The 17,059-nt window shown below is 41.3% G+C and overlaps 1 protein-coding gene across 1 annotated transcript in view; it reads right to left on the bottom strand.

Moving 5' to 3' along the window:
* CERS3 (ceramide synthase 3) overlaps positions 1 to 3,020 on the bottom strand; it is a 107,080-nt gene extending 104,060 nt beyond the window's left edge. The window contains exon 1 of the mRNA XM_046653336.1: positions 2,815 to 3,020. The gene's annotated coding sequence lies outside the window, so the exon portion shown is untranslated. The remainder of the gene's footprint in view (positions 1 to 2,814) is intronic.
* Positions 3,021 to 17,059: the final 14,039 nt, after the last annotated feature.

Raw genomic sequence — 17,059 nt, 5'->3', positions numbered from 1 at the left:
GATTCTTAATCTCTCTGTTCACTTGCCATCTGAGGTTTTTATACCTAAGTCCTAATTTATTTTAATTAGGCTTTTAGCTTAGTTTATGTTTTCAGCACTTAAAGTCCCCACTATAAGACACAATCTTAAAGCAACATATATAGTATGACCCATAAAATGATGAGATTGATTGTTACACAGCACTTAGAAAAATACCTCCTTCTGTTTTAGAATGTCTTCTTTCATTGTGCCAATTTTCCGGTCTGTCTAGGGCTGACACAAAGATTTCTTCAATCACTCCAGGTCCACCAAGTAAATAAAATTAGAAATTCAGGCTGTGTCAGACCAATAAGTAAGTGTACTGGATGTACAGGTGTTTCCAGGGAAAGGAAGAATACAGTTGCATTTGATTCCAGTGGGAGCTTTCCCGTGTTCCCCTCCTTTCTCTCTGCTATGATCTGTAGTCCCTTGGGATTCAAAGCTAGGGACAGATTACCAAAACACCATTCTTGATGCCAACTTGCCTACTGGATAAACCTGACTGCTGGCTTTTAGCTAGTAAATAAGTCAATCACTCTAATCTCAAATCCATCTTTATAAACGCGTATTATCTCCAGTTCAATCTTTGTACTACATCCCCAAATTCACACTGGGGAGGCCTTAGAAAGCCCAGTGCTGATGTGTTGATGGGCTGGGGCCCAAGGTGAATGAATGGTTGCCACACTGCACTCTGTTCCATGAGATTTTAGAGCCAGACCCTCCTCCCATGTGCACTGTGCTGGCAATGCTTCTGCTGTGGCTTTGGGAGCCCAGGAAACAGACGAACTCTGTGTGTGTGTGTATGAATACACACATAAAAACATATCTTTCCTGACCTGTAACTCTGCAATGATTAGCACAACAAACTAACTTTTGAAAAAGAAATATCTGGTGTTTTCCCTTTTTGCCTGATTTTACTCTGCTTTGGAGGACTCTCAGCAAAGGATGTTTACAACCCTGCTTCTGAGGCTACATCAAAGCTGGATCAGCTCCGCCGTGAAGGATCGCAATAACCACAATGCGATTATCAAAGAAAGTCAGTCACTCTATGACATAAGAAATAAGCACCAGTCAGCTCCCTGAGGGCAGGGTCTTGCCTCCCTTGTTCACTGCTGATACCCCCACGCCCAGAACAGGATCCAGCACACCGAAGCATCAGCAAATAACTGGAGAAATTAATATGATTTGTGGAAAGCCTACCATTTGTCAGTCATGCAGAAGGCACTTTGTACACTTTATCTTTCTATTCCTTATAACAAACAACCCTGTGTGATGGATGTTATAATAATTAGCTTATAAATAAAGAAACTGGGATTTGAAGAATTTCACTGACTTGCCTAGGTCACATAAATAGTAAACAGGAAGCAAGGATTCAAATCCAGATCTGCCTGCCTTTCTAGCCCATGTTCCATCTATCACACCATGCCTTCACCCAACAGGACAAGAAAATTATAGACTGACTTTTGGTCTTCTGCTATAAAATACCAAGTCAGCATATTTGCATTTTATCATGGGTTCAGAAATTCATCCACACAACAAGGACTCTGTGAAAAGGTGGTGGAATAGGATAGTCTCCAATCTTACATACCACTGTGTGCAGAAAGGCAACAGAGTTCCGGCTTTCTCACTTCCCTGCCATGCCACTATAAGTCTTGCTAAGCCTAAATTTCGTCCTCTGAAAACTGCATAATATGAGTCCTATCTCATTAAATGCATATAAGCACAGCAAGGACTCAATAAATGTAGATTATTATTAAGCCAAAGTTATCCTCAAACTTATATAAATTGATTGGATCGCTTTTAGAAAAGGCAAAAATATTTTTAATGCGAAGACTATATAATTATTATCTGTATGAACACATGCCTATTTTCCCCTTAAAGAATTTGTCCCTCTGTCCAGCAATTCTACTGATGAAATTTTAAGTGTAAATCGCTTTTTAAAAAAAGAGAGAAGAACGAAAAGGTGCTATTTAAATCTGAACTGTCACTCATAGTATAGAAGGCACTTGAGCATTGTGGATTAATGCATAAATTAATATTCATCATCTGGTGAGTCCCCAAAATTTCTTTCCCTTGCACAGTGTAAGGCTTTTCTGGAAATAAAAGTGCTTAAGAGAACATCCTCACTAAACATGTGCTTGGGTTAGAAAAAATAAAGTTTTGCTTTGTTTTGTTTCTCTGTACAAGGCTGGCAGTTTTAGAACTAATCAGCTAACGTTTCCTGGACATGACATTGAGAGTATCTTCCTCAAGATAGAATCAGCTTAGAAAAGTTTGCCCTGTGTGGTGACCAAGTTCTGCCTTGTTCCAACTTTAAGACATTCTGAAATGGTCTGAAACGGCCTTTGCCATGCCGCCTGGAGATCTGGGGTCACCCTTTTCATTTCACCTTGAGTCAAAGCTTTTCTAAGAAACCAAGCTATGCCACCTGAGCATTCGGCTCATGTGATTTCACTCTCTGAAGAATTATTCCTATCCTTGCAATGAATCAGTTTAAACTTGCCAAAGAGCAAGGGGCACAGGACAGAGGTGGAAGTTTGGACTCAACATTAACTCTCGACTACTGAAGACTTCTTGAAGTAAAGTTCATGGAGCAAAGGGCTTCAGAGCTCTCTCTTCTGCGTCTCTCCCAGAGCACCAGGCCAAAAACGAGCATTTTGATCATTCTCTCTCTCTCTCTCTCTCTCTCTCTCTCTCACAAACACACACACACACACACACACACACACACACAGAGTCAAAGCCGACTTGGTTTTGAAAGTTCTCAAGTAGTAACATCAATGAAACGGTGCCTACCTTTCTGAAACTTCAGTCCACAAAAGATGCCCCTTGCTTGTGAAGAGCAGTCACAGCCAGATCTCCAGCGTTCCAGCCAGCTTTCTTCTCATCAGAGAGCAACACACCTCATCTCTGTGTAAGCTCTGAAATTCTTTCAGAGATCCACCCTCTAAAGTTGCAAGTCAAGATTTCTGACTGAGGGCAATCAGTGAGGCGAGGCAAAGTTACTGGATAGCACCTTCAGGTTCTTCCTGATGGGATGTTTCCTGTTTCACCACTTGGAGAGGAGAAAACTGGAATTGTCAGACATGGAATTATAAATGCATTAATTGCCTCATTGTCGTTGCATTTTGTTGTACACAGTCATTAGGCAACTACTGAACAGGATGGTCTTTCTGTTTGTTTTAAAAGGAAGGGGTTTTTGCAGGGAGAGAAACCCGAAACACTGTCGACAACACTGCACTATCATCTGAGCTGGTTTGACAGCTATAGTACTCTCCACAAGCCTGCGAATACTGCCAGGGCTTTTTGCCAGCTAAATCACCACCACTACCACCACCACACCACCACGAAACTCATCCACAAGGACCATCAGTCCACAGAAATGTGATTTCTCTGCCTCTTTCCTAGCAATTGAAGAAAACCATTTTGAACTATAGAACAACCAAAAAATAGAATAATCTGGCCATCTTGTCTTTTAGAATAGTCAGATGTAATTCACTTTGTCTTCATTTGTGTCAGCTTCAAAGAACAACCATTACAGACAACGAAAGACAAACCTATTAGCAGCAGGACATACACGTTGTTTGTCTCTGTCTGCTTGAGGCATTTCAATTTCAGAAGCAAGCCATGCCTACGTTTTATAGAGTTTATTTGAGATTTTGGACCTTTGGGAGCCATTTTCACTTTCTCTCGTATGAAGATGAAACAACTCCAGGTGTGGACTATTTAAGGGTGCTTCGACAAGTAAGAAAGCTTCAACAAGTTGATTCATGTACCCTTCCTAAGCCGAGTCTTGCCTCCCAGGAGGTCCAGGGACACCACCTACTCTGAAAGCCTGATTCACAGCTCTCATTGGCTGCCTTCACCTGCCGAAAGACAGCTTTCTTCTTCTGTCAGCTAAGATGACAGCAACTTAAAAACTGACTGCAGGCAGAGAAGGGGAGACGCCAGTTTCAAATTCTTTGAAACTCCACAGTTTCTCAAATTTCACTAATGAATTTAGTTCAAAGGAAGAGGATTGGTAAAGGCCCTTTCACTTGGCACTTGCTCACTCAATTCTCTCTCGCGCTTTTTTTTTCTTAATAAATTCATAAATTTTAAAACTCATCTGGGAGGAGGGCTGAACTTCCAGCAGAGCAGTCACTAAATGTGGCAGGTTGCGGGTTCAGGCCCTCATCATTTCCTGCCGGGAGACTACTGAAGAAGTCTTGCCTGGTCTTCCTGATCCCAGACTGGCCATTTCTAGTCCATCCTCCTCCAACTGCCACCTGATTTATCTTCCTAATTAAAATTTTTTTTTTCCCTATCATGTCTCTCTCCCCTGCTGATAAAGCTCCACCAGCCACCTTTTTCCTGTAGGACTCCTTAGCAGGAGAGACGGCCTGGTGGCAACCTACTCCTCCAGAATCTCCTTTTACCCCTTCCCTCTACTTTCCAGGCAAAATGAACAGGGAGCCCCCATGCCCTTCCATGGGCTGCTCTCTGCCTCCTCTGCTGAATGAAAGTCTGACTCCCCTGCCAAGTCGCCCAACTCTCAGCCATCCCTCTTCTGTGTTTATACCTACGTTCTAACACTCCATTATTCTAACTTAACTGGTTTTGTGTCTGCTTCCCCACTATACTGGGAATTCTTCTGGGACATACCTTAGTCATCTTTATATCCCTGGAGCTTAACATAGTGCCTAGCTGTTCAACACTTGTTAAACAATTAACATCCAAAATCATGAGCATCCAACGCTCATTTCCACTCCAATGACATCTGGGTAAGAGAATACTTCTGAACTCTATTCTAGATTCCCTTTCTCAGAATTAAGCCAAAAGAGTAATATAGAGCCATATTTTTTGTTTTAATCACTTGTATAATTAAAAACGTCATCTGCTGATGAATGCAATATTCAAATCAAATATAAAGTATTTTTACATAGCTCAATACCTTCTCTATGATCAACAGAATCCCATTACTATCTGCTGTATTTCTTGAGTCACTGTCAAGATGGTAGTTCCTCCTTCTTCTTCAGGGACAGATGTAAAACTTAAGCTGTTGCACAACCTACGCAATGGAGGACAACAGCTAGAGGGATGGAAGTGAGGAATTCGAAGGTTTGCTACTTGTGCCTTGGGGGAGCTCTGTATTTACACGTACGCCTAGTGTGTCTGTGCACGACTCCTCTGAGGATGATACATAAACACAAATACAGTTCTTTTGAGGACTCCTAAGGTAATGCCTTTCTTTTACTCTTTCTCATTTTCACCTCAGGATAAATTTATCAGTTCATTGCTTAACAGGAAAGAGAGAACTCTGGGAAGCATAATAGAGGAAGATGCACGCGTGGCTGTCATTTCTTCCAGGGAATACTTAATGATTTCATTTTATGAGAAAACGTTATGAGTGCGTTAAGACATTACATCAGTTTTATATTTTGAATCCTCATTAATAGATATTATCATTTATGAAAGTCAATGATTCATTGCATTTTAAAAAGTGAACATCACACCTCTGACAATTGAATGCAGGCAATGAAGCCTGATATTAATGGAAAGGTTTCCTGGGGAAGAATAGGGGGTGCATTACAAAACTGATGAGTTTTTACATACAAAGCAAGCTTGTGACTAAATGTTACTAAAGTGAGTAAGTGTGTAAAACACCTGCTGAGTAAAATACGGGAGGGGAGTAAGAGCAGTGTGGACCTGAGGCAAACCCAATCAAGATTCTGGAGGGCCACCAAGAACTCACAAGAGGAAAACAGAGTAAGCAGGACACTGGAAAACAGACTCTGGGCCCCCGCAGGGAGCACAGAACCAGACACTGAGCCCAAAGCTCCGCTCGCCAGGAGCAAAGGGGGTGGCACTGTCCAGCGTGTAGACATGGAGGAAAGGGAGGTGGGGCGACTTCCGACACTCCAGGTTGCATGTTATGTTTTGAACCAATCCTTAACCTAATTTTCTAGAGAAGAAAAGGTAAGTTTGGCAGAATTGACCTGCTCTTCCCTCAAAGAAGAGAATCCCCTCTAAGAAATGCAATGAACATAGTTTTGGCCATATGGATCTTAACCTAACCAGTCCAATTTTCTGAACTTTTATTATCAACAAACTCTGTTTTTCGGTAATTTTTCACCTTGTCAGTTTTACACACCTTTTGAATGCAAAGGTTTGCTCACAGATAGAAATGTTAAGTCAAAATGCCACCAAACTGTACTCTTTGAATAGGTGTGTGGGAAAACTCCCATGGCATATAATGAAACAAGCAAATGTCTTCACAAATTCCTGGACCAAATTCAATTGAATTTGAAGACTACATCTTATCGACATAAAATAGTCCCCCCAATGATTTGCCTGAATCCCCACCATGGATTATAGATGATGGGACCTGAATTGCATCTGTCTTAGCCTCGAACCCAGGTTCCACACTTTCCCTGGCCCAGAGTTGCAAGGGTCCCCGGCAGATCATTTGAGAAGCTCTTGTGAGACAGTGAGAAAACTGACGAGATCATGAGAACTAATGGTCATACATTCATACTTGAGCTCCTTCCTTGCTCCAAACCCCATCGCCTCTCTTGCTCTGTGTTTCCCTGTGTGTCGTCTCACTTGACCTCTTATTTACTTGTTTATTGTCTGTCTCCCCCATTAAAATGCCAGCTCCAGGAGGGCTGGGGTTTTTGCCTGCCTTGTTCACTGCTGATTCCTCAGGAGCCAGAACAGTTCTTGGCACAGAGAGTGACACTCAGTACTGAGAGAGGACATTTAGTTATTTAGTTAGTTACAATCGTGTCTTCCTCTCTACCACAACAGGCAGTTACTTTTTCAAAGGTAATTCACTGACGTTTTTCAGGACGGCAAGTTGGTATTGTATGTGAAGACAGCCAGTTATACTTTGAGTTTGTTGGGAAGAGGGGAGGTTTTCCCCTTGAAGACTTAAGTGTGTCACATACTGAGTGCCTGAAGCAGAGGATTTGTAGAATCCATCTGGCATGTAGTCTGGGAAGGCTATGGAGCTGTACGCCAGTCAGAGCCCACACTGTCATGTGAGCTGGCTCTCAACAGCCTCTCGGTTCACTGCCCCCACTCAGGGCCAGCCAGAAGGTCTGTGCATACAGCCCCTGGCCATAGCAGTGGCCAGTTTTTGTTCTTAAACCTGAGACCCACTCTGTGCTCACTATGTGATCTTATTCTATTGGCTGTGTGATTCCGGACAAGTCACTTACCCTCTCAGTCCCTCAGATTTCTCAAGTGCAAAATGAGGAAAATAATAGCAATACCTTATAGAGTTGTAAAAACATTAAATGAGTTAATATATATAAAAGCACTTAGGACAGTACCTGTCATGTAGTAAGCACTCTGTGAATGTTAGCTATGATTATGATTACAATTATTATTAATTTATTTAATCTGTAGGCTTTATTCCTATGTTACTTTTTAACAGGCTTTATTTCATACATATACACTAGTTCTCCAATTAAATCTTGAGTACAAGGACTGTGTGGAGTCTCCAAGTAGCACCCATCACCATTCTCTGAACATTGTATTTATTCATTAACTCATTCTGCAAGTATTTATTGGGTTCATACCATGTGCCAGGCACATGGTATCTTTTGAAGGAGCTAAGGAACTTAAGAATAAAAATATAGCTTGGCTGCCAAAACTGATATGGACACACACTCATGCAGATGAGCAAAAGTGTTCATAAACCTATTATCCAGAGCGCAGAGGGAAATCTACATGTGTGTATGCAGGGTGAGTATATTTATATGCTCTACACAGGTACAAACTGGGGCCATAGAGGAAATGGATTCCCAAACATTGACTATTTCATATACCACATGCATGCAAGCAGAAGCCATGGATTTCAAATGAGGAGGTATGACTACATAATACAGCATCAAGAAACAGACAAAAGTGGGCAGATAAGTTTTCATCCTTAAAATCACCAATCTCATGGTGTCTCAGTCTGTGACGGTAGAACTTGGCAACTTCAACATCTGTGCTCCCTTTATCCAACATCATGCTGGGCATCTAAATAAATACCCCATGTGCTGTGAATGGACCTGTATGAATTGCACCAGCACTACATAGGTAGGAAGAAATAGGAGGTAAGAGGGAGATGAGTGTTTGAATAAATATCTGGGCTGTCATGACCCCATCACGTGACAAGACAAAGAGGAACTAAAACTGCCCCTTATCTATCCAGCTATTGTTCATTCAACACATGTATTGTATAAGGTGCTTGAAATAGAAAGAGGAAGACAATGCCCCTGACCTCAAGCACATAACTATCTTTTCCCTCTTACTCCGTTCTCCCTTCTATCCCATAACCTACATGCCACCTGACAACAAAGAACTGGCAGAAGACCTGCTTGGCTAATCTGAGACACCCAAGAACGGGCAACTCTCTTCAGCTTGTGAATTCCTGATTGCAATTTTTTAAAAAGCGTGTGAATTCTTGGGTGTGATTTTTTTTTTTAAAAAAGCAGGACAGAGTGTCCTGTGAAAAGCACAAGCTGGACTAAGTTTTACGACATCAGCGAACTAAGACTCATTCCCAAGAACAAGACACTCACCCTCCTGCCTTCTTATTAACAAAAGATTTGGTTACTCCACAGGGCACTAGAAACACGGCCCAGGCTTGAGGTTGGGAGTGAGTATGTGTGGGATTGTGGCTGGTGGACAGGCTCGGTCACTCTTTGGTCAGTTCCAGACTCTCTCAAGGTGGAGGCCTAAACCAAGGTCTCAACTTCCCCTCATCAGTTGCTTTTGTGCCACCAAAGCATCCATGGGAATGTGATCCCCACCCAGCCTATCCCACTTTACTCTCCACTGTACCCCAATCTCCCCTTGAGCTGAGCCAGTGGCTATGCTCACTCTGACCTTTGCTCCTGTCCCACCTGTGATCCCTCATTATCCAAGCTCCACCCATTTCCTCTGGGAAACTTTGCCTCCCAAATTAACCTCAATCAACCTTTCTCTTCCTTGAGTCTTTACACTTATTATCCAAATCACACCATTAGCCTCATTTTATATGCAGCCCCATTCTTTAATAGCATAGCACAAAATACTTCCGTAACACAACTTGATCAGAGTGTGTGTGTGTGCGCGCATATACACAAGCAGGTATGTGCCCTGTTTCCACTAGGCTGCAAACACCCTACGAGCCCAGATCTTACCCTAGAAACACTACCAGGTTCATAGGAGACCCTCAATAAATACCTAAGGATCTGGCAACACTCTTTCCCCTTTTTTTTAAGCTATGTGTACCTTCTGCTGCTGCTCTTCCTCCTTCCATGGTATTTTCATTCCTTCAACAATTATTTATTGAGCACCTCCTATTTTCCTGAAAATAGGGAAATCACAGTGAACAAGGCAGCTACGGTCCCCGCTTTCTAGCTACTTAGTCTCGAGCTTTGGCTGTGGCTGGAAAAAGCAAGCACATTCCCTGAATGTCAGTAGTCATTCGCTCTCCCTCTGTGGGAGATTGTCAGCAGGTCAACTGAACTGCACAGCAAGTGCTGGGGTCTCACACTTTGGGAGACACTAAAGGGATATGAGCAAAATATCACATACCAAGTTGATTATAAAGTGTCCCTCATGGCTAATACGGAGACCTCAAATGAGGAAAAACAATCCTTTTTTACCTATTTTGTATTAGGTTTTGAATTAGAAATTCAGATGTCACAGAACGTTTCACTGTTGGGTGCTGTTTGCAAGTGTGCTACAGGACAGGATAGTTTCTAGTCACTTATCTCTTTTCCAACAGATGCCCCATAACTTCCCTGAAATAAACCTGCCAAATATTAGTTTCTCTTAAAAGAAACCAGGTATAAAAATTGTTTCACTAAAAACTAATTTCACTAATACGAATCACTGAATGCTTGCACGAATAATCAATTACAATGTTCATTCATTCATACATTTATGGAGCTCCTATCATAGCAGTTATGACACCATTAAGTATGGTTAAAATAAAAATAGTTTGCTTGCTCATGTTAAACTGTATGCAAGGCCCATTCATGAAATAGTATACTACTGTTTACACTTAAGTGTCTGTGTAAACATTAGAGGATTAATTGTACACCGGGAAATTATTTCCAACAACTGTAGTCCAAACTTTTAGTTACTTAAATCTTTAAAATCAAAATCAACCAACCAACCATTCAACAAATACAAATATAAAATCTAAAAATAATTAAGCATTAAGGGCTTCAAATTTTAGTTAAAAATGTTTTTTAAAATCTTTTATCAAAGCTGAAAAGAAAATCATCTGCCTGTCAATAACAAAATCCCTTTGGCCTCAGATACCATGCGTATTAAGGTCCTAAGTTTTCAGAGAAAGTAACGTAATAACTAGAACTGACCAGACAACTCTTGGACTGTTAAACTCCATTACCGGGTTTCAGCAGGTACAACGTAAAGCAAAGATCCTCATATGGTCACACATGGCAATAGGAGAAACCTATAAAACATGCATATTTTCACAGTAACAATAATGGTTTGTGGCTTCCATAATCAGCAACCACCAGAGTGCCTGATCTCACATATTGGAGCAATGCTGCCATTCCATTCCTCACACGTCAGCAATGATCTATGAATGTGATGGACCACATACCCAAACTCATGCCATGCTAATACTATGTAAAGTGAATATAAAACATGGAACTAATTAGGGTAGAAATACCATTTGACTCTTGCACAGTTCCAGTTATGTAAATAATTGGTGTCCAAATAGATTATTACTACTGCAAGGGTACTTTCTGTATATGTAACACATTTATCCTGGTCTAAACCAGTGACTTAATTTTTTAAATGTAATCCACAATAAATACATTTTACATCACAGCCTAGTACAAATATACCTACATATATATCACTGAAACCACAGTTTCACAGAACAAGACTTCTCCGTACTATTTGTGGCGTACACTATTCTCTATTCTAGTCTAATCTGGCCTCTTTAAAAACTGCTGGTCTGGACTACTAAACTGGGGATGAAGAGGCACAATTTACCCTGCTCCAAACAACCTAATTGGACTGCTTTACCCTTTCTACAACTCAACATACTATTTACTTTTTTTTTTCTCATTCCAGTTGATTTAAAGACATTTTCTGATGGGATAAAAGAAAACTTTGGGTAGCATGAAATATCAGATGGTGACTTAGGCCTCCAAACCAGACGACATGGGAGAGGGTGGGTGCCTTTCTCACCTTTGAGGTCCCAGCATCTAGACTTCATACTGAGTCTAAGTGCATAGTGGGCCCTTTATAAATTTTGTTGAAATTCAGAGCAAGTAAGAGGGTATTTTTAGTGTTTGTTTAAAGTCATGGCATTGGGTTAATAACTTTCACCTAAGAAAAACAAAGCCCAAGCAAAGAGGCTCCCTGGCCAGGGGTACACAGGCCATAGTGGCTTGTGGAATCAAGCCCACTTTCGGACAGTCTCCAGGGCTCCCTGCTGAACCCCCGACGTCAGAACTCGGCAGAAATCTGGGCTACATCTTTATTCACCTGAGTGGGCTTAATATCCAGAGAAAGAGCCAACCCAGCAATTCACAAAAACCCAGGAAGGCAAAAGCACAGATGGAAAACTGGCACCGTAGCCCAGGGACGTGCCTAACGGACTCTGCAAGGCCCAGCACGCAGGGACTGCAGCAAGAGGGGCGGTGACTCGGCGGGACAGGGCCTGGGCCTGCGCGGGGACAGGGACTCGGGCCACAGCCCTAGCCTGCGTGGGGATAGGGACACGGCCTGCGCCGGGACAGGGATCCGGGACACGGCCTCAGTGTGCGTGGGGAATAAAGACACGGCCTACGTGGGGACAGGGACCGGGTACATGGGTCTCAGTCTGCGCCGGGATAGGGACCCGGCCCGAGCGGGGACAGGGACAAGGACACGGCCTCAGTCTGCGTGGGGACGGGGAACTGGGACAAGGCCTGTGCGGGGCCAGGGCCCGGCGGGAAGCGCGGCGTGGGCCGCGGCGGTTGGGTGGAGCCCGCCCTCGTACCCGGGGCCGCCGCCCGCACCTGCCTGCGGCTCTGTCCTGCCGCCGCTCTCGACGCCCAGCCGGCAGGCGGCCCGCGCAGCGGTGCATCCTGGGACGGGCGCTGCTCGAGGCCCGCGGGAGCCCCAGCGCGCCGCCTCGCCGCTCCGGACAGCAGCAGCTTTATTTTCCGGGAGGTCCTTCACCTGGGCTACGCTTCTCTTAATCGGCACGTTAACACAGGCGTGTAACGCAGGGGCTAAGTGACTTGCCCAAGCTACACAGCTAGTACACAGCACAGAGGGGATTCGAGTCTGGGTTTTTTATGATTCCAAACCCGGTGCCCTTGCTACGCCTCTGCACAACCTCTCCAGAGAGTAAATAACATTGTAACTGGCCTACAGACGGTTCACAACTTTCAGGGGTAGGGAGAGGAAGAGAAAACTGTTCTGGAATAATTCAACAAACCCAGGTCTGCAGTGATTTCTCATTACAAGCTTGAATTAACAGTGATTGATAAATAGAAGATAGATAAAATGGGGCAATGAATGAAAAAAATCTCCAGCAAAAGGGGAGTATTATGTCTCTGATATTTGATTAAAATATAAACCTATGAAAATCATTTATAGAGGAGCTAGTATTAAGGAAGACAGACTTTGGAGCCAGACAGGCCTGGGTTTAAATGCTCTCTCTTCGAATTACTGACTGTGGGATGTGTTACCTTGGGCTTTTTAATGCTTTTTAATAGTTTTTTAAATGCCAATTTCCTCATGAGTAAAATGAGGATAATAATTCCTTCTTGCAGGGCATCCTGAGGATTAAATGAGATAATGTCTAGAAAATATTTAGCATATTATCTGGTAAAAATTAAGCACTCAGAAAATGATAGCTATTTTTTACTATTTGAGCGCACTAAAAATTTAGTAAATTATGTTCTTAATAATAAGCAAGTTAATTATTAAGTCTCATTAAGTCTTAAGTCTTAATTAGTTCTTCATGAAATAAAAACAAAAAGGTGTCAAGGAGAACCCAAACAAGGTGTTGGGATAGAGGTAATATATGAATAGAGATGGATGAAGGGCGATTGCGAGGAAGTGGAAAAACAATCACAGATTCAACATCAGCTTTGGAGATGATGATGAGTTGAATTGATGTTGGAGAAAATCAAATCAGGTATGAAGAAGTAAAGAGTTCAGATATTCTCCCAGAAGACAAAGAAGAAAGAACAAAGATGAAAGTGCTAAGAGAGGAAGATAAGCGTGAAGATTAGAAAGCAGAAACTCAATCTACAAATGATGATTTAAAAATGAAGTGTAAATAATATTGAAGGAATGGCAAAAGAGAACATAGAAAAAAATATCTGATATGGTATGTAAGACTCATATTCTGGGCAAGAATACTCACGAGAGAACCAGATTAGATAGAATCTTAGGAAATTTAGAATTTCAAGGACAAGAAATTATTTTAGACACACCCATCAGAAAAATCACAGTTAACCTAAAAATAATCAAATAAGGATAGTCTCAGCTTTCTCCTCCAGAACAGCTAAGGATAGAAAACAATGGAGCAAAATGGCAACAGTTTAAGGAAAGTTATAACGCAAAAACTATTCTCAGACAAGTTGTCTTTCAAGTTAACAAAAGGAATGGCAACCGAAAGACACACTTTGATATACAAGGTCTCAGAAAATTTCTCCCTCTTCCTAGGAAAGTTGCTGAGAGGCATACCCCAGCCATCCTTCCTGGAAACATTACCCAAGAGGAACCAAAATTGAGATTAGCTCATTGGACACATCGTGAAACAGAGAGTTAAGACTAAATAATAAATCTAACGGTGATAATAAAATGGAATGTAACAGGTAAAAGTAAAATTTGGAGAAGATATATAATGTTTAAATTTATTGAGAATAGCAATTTGGTTTACAACTTCAGGTGAAATTAACAATGGCCAGAAAGCTGGATGGGGGAGGAAAGTGAAAGTGAATGAAATTCTGCACATCATGCGGTTTACACTTATGGTTTCAGTGTTGGCTTTGATGACTAGAAAAAGAAATTTTTAAACGTTTTTTGACAGCAAAAACAGGTAATTATTTGTATAGTTTAAAAAGTAGGTATGTTTTCCAAATAACTACAAGACATAAATACAAATTACCAACAACCCATCTGCAACCCAAGAGAAAACAAAGGAAGTACCAAGAAAGAATAAACTAAAATGGCAAATATGTAATTTATGACAAGAAAAATCATTTGTAAGGTTAAAACTATGGTATACTTCAATAAAAAGGAATCACTTTTGATTATTAAAAGAGAAAAACTTTTGATCATGTTTATAATATAAAATCCATTTATTATCTGCTGCTTATACATGATCAGACCAAAGAAATCATACCAAAAGATTCAAAGTCACATAATAAAGTTGGGGAACCTCAAAACCTGGTCTTGGATGTTCCCCATGTTACTTCTTTAGGTACTACAGTTCTTTTTTTCACCAGCTGGTTCAAAACTCAAGGCGCACAACCAGGGTGGAGAACACAGACTTCATGAGTTCCAGCATCGTCTGTTCTACATATCACTATTCCGAATGGCATGTAGCTGTGTTTGTGAGTCCAGCCTCCCACAGTGGCTATGTCACCATTGACCTATAACAACTGGAATGACACATCTCGCTGGAGATGGGCCTTTCTGCCATCCCTCACGGCAGACTATTAAAGAACAAAATAAGCAGTACTGTTTATTTACTTTTCACAATACTGTTAAAAGAAATACTTCTGATGGCATGCTGGTGGCTTCTTCCCTCTCCATGCCAGTCCAGAAAGTGCAGAGTGCTGTTCAAGATCCATTTCCAAATCCCCATCTGAAGGTGTGCTGACATGCTTTTTTGCCCATAGAGATCTTTCAGGGCATCGGGCTATTTGTGATTACTCCCAAATGTTACTCTGGTTCCACTATTGGTTTGTAGTAAAACTCATCCATATAGTGGAAAAGCTGTTGCCAATTAATTTTACTTTCCAGGTCACTACTCATTTTCCTTTCCATGTAATCATCAAATCATTCATTATACATATTAAAAGTGACATACAATTAAGAGGGCATATGCCATATTTAGGCAAAGAATGTTATATGGCACTAAAAATGATTTATTTGTCAACAATCTAGTGAGTAAGGGAAATCTTTTCTCATTATAGAAAAAAATAGCAAAATCAGAAAAAATTTAAAAAAACAATTTATAGGAAAATCGACAGTCAAAAATCCAATTCTATTTTACACTAGTATTTTATACTACTCTTAGGTTTTACAGAAATGAATGAACAAAAATACTCAGCAATTTAGAGATGGAAAATAAACTCTTTTTAGCAAATAAAAAAGTTAGCTGCAGAGAAACCTGCCCTTATTATAATTTGTTGAATAACTTAAGAAACAAAAGTCATAAGCAATCATAAATGTGCTGCTGGTGTGTTCACTTTATGGGCCTCAAGGGAGAAATGTGTCTGACAGGAGGCCTAAAGCACCTCAAAAAGACCACATGCTGTCATGATGCCACAGACAATCGCACTTGCCACTCCTAGAAAATATCTTTAATATAAGTCCATATTTTAAACTCTCCAGCTTTCAGTGATTAGGCAGACTCTTGTCTCAAACCAGACTCAAAACACCTGAACCTTTCTCACTGGAAAGGAAACTGTACCCGATCACATTCCGTTTCTCAATTCTTCTAAAATTCAGAGAACTGTACTTTGAAAACAAAGCAAAAGTCCCAAAAAGGAAAACTGCAAGCAATCGAGGGTATACACAATGTGTGTGATCCAATGTAGTCAGTAACTGTACTACAGTTCAGTCAAACTACTTGGAAAGGTCAAAGTCATCGGCAAATTTAGAAAGTGATCACTGTTTTTCCTATATCTTAGAAATATAATAGTGAGCTTTGTAATTAGGAGAGGATACATGGTGTTAACAGTACAGGCTTTGATCGGCTTTGTTCAGCTCCACCGTCCTTGGAATAATCAGAAAAACTTAGAATTGGTTTGCCAGTCTGACCTATGATAATATAGTCAGGAAAGGCATTTTATCAACCATAGGTTTTGAATGGGCATTTTAATAAGGTGAGACAATTTTACACGCTGTCATAAATGACAAGACCAATTAAATTGCAGTATTTAGGTCAAGTTTCCAAACACCTGTGCAGTCCAAGTCTGCTGAATGCAGCGGTGTGTGAGGTGGGATGGGAGTGGGCCCCATGCACTCCGAGAAGTGGGAGGCACCAGGTCAGGCCACATCCTGGGGAGGTGCTTGCAGGAACAGGGCCATAGGTGGTGTTCCCATTGTTGCTGACTTGGATGGTTTGTTTTTCAGCCTCTATTGTTTCAAACATCCACAAAAAATCCCAGTATGCAGATGGTACAGAGAACACAAGTTGAAAACCACTGGCCTTGTGGTTTTACTGCCCCCTCTCCTGTGCACTTTTGGGTCCAACTAAAATTGCTCTCTTAGACATCACCAACAGCCTCCTAATGGTCAAAACACCCAGTGGCTTCTCAGAGACACTAAACTCCATGTACATTTTCCTTCTCAAAGCCCTGCCTAAACTCTCTTAGTTTCCTCATAGTATTTCTTGTTCTCCAGCCTCTGTTATTTCTCTCACGTTCCCTCTTCTATCCAGGCCTTTTCCCCTCCTCTCTCTAGTCTCAGGACAATCTTACCTTCTCCCATCATTTTCATAATACCTATATGTAAGTGACTTCTATGTTTCACTCCAACAGTGTCCTTTGAATTTTCCACACAGGATTTCCGTCTGCTGGATGTCAACATTGGCTGATGACAGTGTCTAAACTCACTCAGGTGAAAACTGAACTCATTTTTGTTCCTCACAAGACTTTCTACTTCCCTATTTCTGTAAACAGCAGCAGCAGCAGCAGCATCTTTAGTCACAAGTGAAAAAATGGCTCCTGTCTGTGGTTGATCCTCTCTCTCCTTTTTAACATTTAGATTTTTTCCCTAATTATATATGCACACATTGTTTAAAGCTTCAGTCTTTCAGTTCTGGAAATTTTTCTTGAATTTCTATAGTACTTTCTCCTCT

The sequence above is a fragment of the Equus quagga genome, chromosome 2 (genome assembly GCF_021613505.1).
Source record: "Equus quagga isolate Etosha38 chromosome 2, UCLA_HA_Equagga_1.0, whole genome shotgun sequence".
NCBI lineage: Eukaryota > Metazoa > Chordata > Mammalia > Perissodactyla > Equidae > Equus > Equus quagga.
The sequence above is the reverse complement of the archived record's forward strand: the minus strand, read 5'-3'. Positions and strand labels throughout refer to the sequence as shown.